At 35.3% G+C, this 7,111-nt stretch overlaps 1 long non-coding RNA gene across 1 annotated transcript; it reads right to left on the bottom strand.

Annotated features, from left to right (window-relative positions):
- Positions 1-5,029: 5,029 nt before the first annotated feature.
- On the bottom strand, positions 5,030-6,391 carry LOC113121223 (uncharacterized). Its single transcript, XR_003294685.1, has 3 exons — positions 6,308-6,391; positions 6,152-6,221; positions 5,030-5,458 (listed from the first exon to the last, which is right to left on the bottom strand). It is a non-coding gene; the product is annotated as an uncharacterized LOC113121223 (long non-coding RNA).
- Positions 6,392-7,111: the final 720 nt, after the last annotated feature.

The following is a 7,111-nucleotide window of genomic DNA, read 5'->3' as shown; positions in this document are numbered from 1 at the left end:
TGTGTGAATTAAATGTTTAAGAAAAAATATTATTTTTTTATATATTTTATTAAAATAATATATTAGACTTTATCATGAAGTGCACAATGGTGATAGACATGCAATTCAAGGCATATTATTCAACATCTGCTTTAATATTTATTTCATTCCTTTACATCAATTTAATGATAATTGTCATACATTGTATATTTCATACTTTTTTTAAAGCTTTAGATAAAGAGTTACAGATATGATTGTCTTAAACTGATTTTTTTATCCCTTGGGAATTCTTCAAGAAGCTCTTTTCATCCTTTTCTGACTCTTCATCTTCTTCAACTATCGTTTTTAACCTTTTCTGTGCCCAGCTGAAAAGACCAGTTCTTGTTTTTCCTCTCTTCTTGGGCTTCTCTTGACCTTCTCTTGAAGTTTGTTGATTCTCTTTCTTAGGACAAGGGCTGTAGTCTACGTAGAACAGCTTCATCATTTGTTCATCCAGTTCCTCAGCCTTCTGTAGATCATCATCTTTGGAGTCTGCACATTTCTTTTTCCCAGAGTCACCTGACTGTCCCAGAACTATAGGATGAACCTTCTCAAACACGGCTTTCTGCTTCACCCCAGCTTCCAGCGCTGGCTGGTTTTCCAGTTTTAAATGTTGCTGGCTCTCCTTCTTGGGAGCATTGCTGAAGTCTACACAGAACAGCCTCATCATTAGTTCATCCAGTTCCTTAGACTTTCGTGAAGCATCAGCTTTAGAGTCTCCACATTTCTTTTTCCTGAAGTCATCTGACTGATCCAGAACTATAGGATGAACCTTCACAAACATTGGTTTCTGCTTCACCCCAGCAGTTGTATGCTGAAGGACCAGTGGTTCAGTCAAATGTTGAGAGGCACCTTGGACCATCTGTGGTTCCTCCTCTGGAGACATGGACATGACTTGTTTTGGAGTTGGAACAGCCAGTGATTCTGTGGCTGGTTGAGCCAGTTGTCGAGATGCCTTTTGAACCACCTCACGGTCCACCACAAAAGAACCACGCTGAGGTTTGGTCTCAGTAGCTTTAGGAGCAGAATTTGCCACTGATAAAGGAGGTTCTTCCACTGATGATTGTATGAAGGAAGAACCAGGAAGGGGGTTAACCTCAATGGCTGGTAAAGCAGGGTGTTGTTGAGGTACCTTCTGAACCAGCGTTGGTTCTTCCCCTGATGAAGGAGGTCTGGTCTTGGTGGCCAGTGGAAGCAGGTGTCGACAGGTTCTTTTAGCCACAAATGGCCCTTTCACTGACTTTAAGAAGGAAGAACTAGCCGGGGTTTTGACCTCAGCGGCTGGTGGAGTTGGTTGGGGTTTAACCTCGATTCGTAATGGAGTTGGGTCTTTGGTCTCCTCTTCCATTCTGCCCGATTCTCTCTCATCTACCATCTTTCTTTCCTTCTTTAACTTTCTTTTCCTCCCCACCTCTCTTCTTTTCTTGTCATTTAGGTTCTTTGATGGTTTGCAATATCTTGACTGGTGCTTCTGGTCAGTATTGCCAACATCAAGGGGCCTACTCATCCCTTCCGTTGGGGTACATTCTGCTTCTGTGCACTTCTGCACCCCCTGTTTTTTTCTTCTTTTGGGTATGCGGTGAACAAAACATTGAACCCACTCAAACAGACCACGAAACAGTGCCATTATAAAACACTGAAGGCTGCAGAATGCTGTGAATGTACTGTGAAATGTCTACCAAGAGTTTCTTCTGAGCTGCAAAGTTAGTGTTTGGGTTAAATATCCACAAAAGATATGTTCTGTGCAGCAGTTTACAGCTTTCAGGTCATTATGACATCATAATGCCATCATGTGTGAAAATTCTAAATTCTGCTGGTCCTGTTTTTTCAACTTATTTTAAAAGTAAATAAATTAAGTCAGCCGATGCAGGAACATGAAATACATTATTTTCAAGAAATAATCTAAAAGAATCAAGTCTGCAATAATAATAATAATAAATAAGTAGATAATTGCACAGTTTATTTTACATTCTTAAATAATTGATTATAACATTTTCTATGACAAATTTCAATTACAAATTGTCTTAATGATGAAATCATGTCATAAAATGTAACCAAAAGGGCCTTTTTTAATGAAATGTTCATAAAAACAACAACAACAAAAAAATCCTCTCTGAGGCTGCTACATTACAGTAGAATCATTAATAAAGTGAAATAGCTACATTTTAAAATATCAGTTTTCTATTTGAACATAATGTATCATGTATTTTGTTCCTGTCATGATGAATCTGAAGTTGACTCAGTACAACATTTATTTTCAATCCTCTAACCTGATTGGTGAAGCAGTCATCCAAAAATAAACTGTTTATATTGTTAATACCACAAAGTGGAATAGAATAGTGCACAAGTTTGTGAACTGGGGGGCAGCCATTATCAGTAAAGTAAAAAAAATATTTGAGTCAACTAAAAATACTTTGTGACCCCGTTGCCTATTTTTTTATATTTCTTGACAATATATTTATTGTTGAAACACCTTCCCATTAGAGTGGAATTAGTCCAGTTGATACATTAGTTTAAGTTTACTTAGTCCAGTAAACCTAAATCATGTCAACTGAGAATTGTTTTTTCTTGGATCAATAAACGTAAGTAAATGTTAACCCACTGTCTTAATTTCTTTTAATAAAGATGACAAAACACTTTTTAAAATTTCGTTTATTAAATTTTGTCATCTTTATTAAAAGAAATTAAGACAGTGGGTTAACATTTACTTATGTTTATTGATCCAAGAAAAAACAATTCTCAGTTGACATGATTTAGGTTTACTGGATTAAATGAAATGATAGAGACAACAATTTCATTCACATTTAAATTGAACAAGCAATTTGCTTTCAAAATATCAACTGACCATTAAAAAAAAAAAAAAAAAAAAAAGGAAAATACTAACACATACACACACATCTAAAGATCTGAACCGACACTTTAAAGTGTGACGTATAATAACCTTGGCAAAGGATTGAGAAAAATAAAAACTGCATTTCAATTCGTCACATCAAAACCACAGGGATCATTTTAAATTTCATATCTCAGTATGAAAAATCAGAAAGTTTAACACTGCACATTAACCCTACACCAGTTAACTTCATAACAGCTGAACACACATATGTACATATATTAAAGCTGTATGCTTTGTTAAAAGGACAGCTACCAATAAATGAAAGTGGAAAATATTTTGAAAAATGCCTGTAACCAAACGTGAAAGTAAAAGTAAATGCTGTTTCTCTTCTGTTTTGGTTACAAACTTTCAAAATAACGTCCTGTATTAAACTGTTAAAATCCTGTACAAATTTATTTGTTCTGCTGAACACAAAGACTTTAAAATCCCAATGGGAAAATAAGTGGAAAATACACCTCCAGAACCAACTAAGATAAAACAGAGGAAATTCTTTTTGGCATGGCATTTTCTTTACTGGTAGTCTACATGATTTCTGAATGTCTTTAAATTTGAAAAACCAATGCAACATAGTTTTTTTTCCTTAATCCAATTTTGCCTGCTTGCAATTCAGTCTAATCTGTCCCACCATTTCAATAATGATCTGAAAATATCTTGGTGTAAAGAGTGGGGATGGGTCAAGATTTTTTAGACAGTATTTCTCCATGTTTTTGGTGCTGATGACGCGTTCATGTAAACAGAGGGTGGTGTCGCCAATAACACACCTAAAAGCTGTCAAAGATATCAGAAGAACAACAACATTTTCCTGAAGTGTTTTGAAGCGACGACACAGCTCTGGCCCATTATCTTCTCACCTGAGACTGAGCCGAGAGTGCCACATTTCAGCCGGAATCGGACTAAAATTGTGAACAGATTGTGCTCTCGTCTTCATCCAGAACATGAGGACATCCTCAGTTTTTGAATAGAAATATGAGATAGGTTTTATTGTTATGAAGAGAGACATCAAAATTAATGTTTACATAAGTGCCGTCATTCAGGCGGTTAACACTGTTTTAACGCGTTTAGACCTATCAAGTCATTATGACTTGAGGTGATATTCATGGATGAATTAATTAAACTTTTGATTTTCATTTTAAATTGCTATTAATGCTTATTCTTTAAATGGAAATATCCTAGCCTTATGAGAAGTTTATGCTAATCAACAGACTGTTATCTTAAGTGCTGTCATTCAGTTATATTATTTGAATGTTTCAGCATGTTACAATCATTATATGGCGTGAGTTTAGATAGCCTATTCCCTAATGAATTAAACAGTTTGTTAACATACAGACTGAAAAAGTGAATGATTTCTTTCCCTTTTATGGGTGTGTAGCCTATGCGATCGTACATATGGGGGAGGGGTGCTATTTTAGAATAATAATCGAATAATATCCAGCGATTTTCTAATAGTATTTTTGCTTGGATTGCCCATCCCTAGTAAAGAGATATTCAATTTAAATAATAGTCTGTTGCACTGCATGTTCCAGAGTAAAGCATGAATCTTAATGGGTTAGTTTACCCAAAAATGCATGTTTTACACACCCTCATGGCATTGTAGGTTTGTATGACTTCTTTCAGATGAATCCAATAGGATTATATAAAAAATTATCCTTTCTATCCTAAGCTTTATAATGGCAGTTGGTGGGTGTTTTTTAGGGGTGCTCCAATCAGGATTTTAGAGGCCGATCACCAATAGCCGATCACAGAAAGCAGTATATGCCGATCCGATCACCGATAGCCATATTTTTAAAGTCTTCTTTTTTATCATGTAGAATTATTTATAGTGATGATTAAAGGTAGAGTAAAGGTAGACCGATAGTGGATTTTGCCGATACCTATAGTGAGGTTGGACCACACTGGCCGATACCGATTAATTAACCGATACTTTTTAAAATGGATACTGAACAAAAACTAAAATACTGTGTAACCCTTATTACGAGGTAGTAATAACGTACATAGATTTAATAGTCTAAAGTAGTCATAGAGGTTATCATAAATACGATTTGGACCAGAATCAGAAGACGCTAAATTGTTAAGAGCCTGAGAATTGAAGATCAATTAAAAAAGAATACCACACCAGAATGACAGTTTAGACAAACCTGTATTAAATTCACAGGGTGAAACATACATACAAGCAAAAACACATTTATGAAAAATAACAAACTAAAATAATAAAGTGCGCACAAAAACAAAACAAAACCCTCTCGTATCAGAATCGTTGAGCTCAGTTCGTCCTCGGTTCGTTTTGCCTTGGTTGACAAAAGTTCAGTTTCACCGTTGGGGCCCTTTTTTTTAACTCTGAGTTAGTTTTTGTCCTACCACAACGAAGATGAAGAGGATGATCCAGGCAGTTCGTCTAAAGTCAGAGTCACAAACACGGTTGGCTCGCCACCCAGCCACCCGGACTGGGAATCTATGAATCTCTGGGAGAACGTCTGGAACGTGTGGATCTGTATCACTCCGTGGAAAGGATCTCTGCACGATGTTTCCAACTCTTTACCAAAACCTGACCTATAAATAAGGCCAAATCATTTCTTTCAATTACCATTCAGTGAATAAATGGACTGCTACAGGCTTCTACAAAATAAAATGAAATAATATTTCAGTACACCTATAATGCAGTATAAAAATCTTTCTCTCGTTGTACAACAGCTCTTATGTTTCTTCTCAGGTATCAAAACCATATAAATTTCTCTCTAGTATCAAAATTAAATTTACATAAATTACATCCTCCATAAAGACACATTTCAAAATCAAGTTTTATGAAACCTTACGGTAGTAACATTAACAGTATGAAGAATAAAACTGCATAAATTGCATGTAAACATTAATCAAATTGTATCACTTTAAATTAGAGGCATTAAGGCGTTAGTGTGCTTATTTATCCCCCTCTGCACCGGTAACAGTGGAAAGAATGCACTAAAAATTATTACCTCTTTAAGCTTCAGTGACCACAATTAAATCTACAATTTTTAACATCATTATTTAACAAACTAACTATTTATCAACACTATGAAAAGTTAACATTTCTTTATGGTTTCAAACACATTAACCAGTATTTCGCTAGCCTATTGTGGCTAATTACCTTATTAACATATGCACACTGCAGGCTTTACACCTTACACTTTTAGCTTTACACAATGAGCACCTTTGCCTGGCCTGTTAGCATGAATATTAGCGATCTCAGACAGATAAACAACTCACCATTTTAACGGAATTCACTGGTTTTAGCTCCGTGATAACAGTGGATTCAGGCACAGCTTTCGTTTACACTCTATATTACAATAAGGTATAGTTAGTATAATCGATAATGATTACAGAACTTGTTTAATTAACTTTATATTGTTTCGTTCATCTTACCAAGCAGATAACGCAGCCTTCTATGCTCAAATGCAAGCGCCAAAAGAACGTGCAGTGACACAAAACTAGAGGCGTAACTGTAACGGAGCCTAACTGGCAGCTGATTGGTCAGTTCAGTACCTCATAAAATTCACCCATTGGCTCACTCACAAGTCCATCAAAGATACAAAATGAAAGTTAACCCTTTCGTGACTGGGTTAGACAGCTAAATAGGGTTTCTCATTATAAAACCTGGCTACAACTGCATTATATATAAAAAAATATAGTTACAGTAATAGTTAAATTAAAGTTTATTAATCATAAAGCAAATCTAATTAATTAAAATCATGAAACTTTTAAAAGTTTAACAAAAATTACATGTTTAGGCCCTATGAAATGTTTTTTTTTCTCTCACAAATAAAATTTCACTAATTCCATTCAAAAAGTGAAATTTGTATATTATATTCATTCATGACACACAGACTGATATATTTCAAATGTTTATTTATTTTAATTTGGATGATTATGACTGACAACTAAGGAAAATCCTAAATTCAGTATCTCAGAAAATTTGAATATTGTGAAAAGGTTCAATATTGAAGATGGTGCCACACTCTAATCAGCTAATTAACTCAAAACACCTGCAAAAGGCCTTTCAGTCTCTTCTGGAGATGCAGATTTCATTTTCCAACAGGACTTGGCACCTGAACACAGTGCTACCAGTATGTGGTTTAAGGACCATGGTATCCCTGTTCTTAATTGGCTAGCAAACTCGCCAGAAAATCTATGGGGTACTGGGAAGAGGAAGATGCGATATGCCAGACC

Source organism: Carassius auratus, chromosome 20, assembly GCF_003368295.1.
Source record: "Carassius auratus strain Wakin chromosome 20, ASM336829v1, whole genome shotgun sequence".
NCBI classification, from domain to species: Eukaryota; Metazoa; Chordata; class Actinopteri; order Cypriniformes; family Cyprinidae; genus Carassius; species Carassius auratus.
Note: the sequence above shows the minus strand (reverse complement) of the source record. Positions and strands in the feature narration are given on the sequence as shown.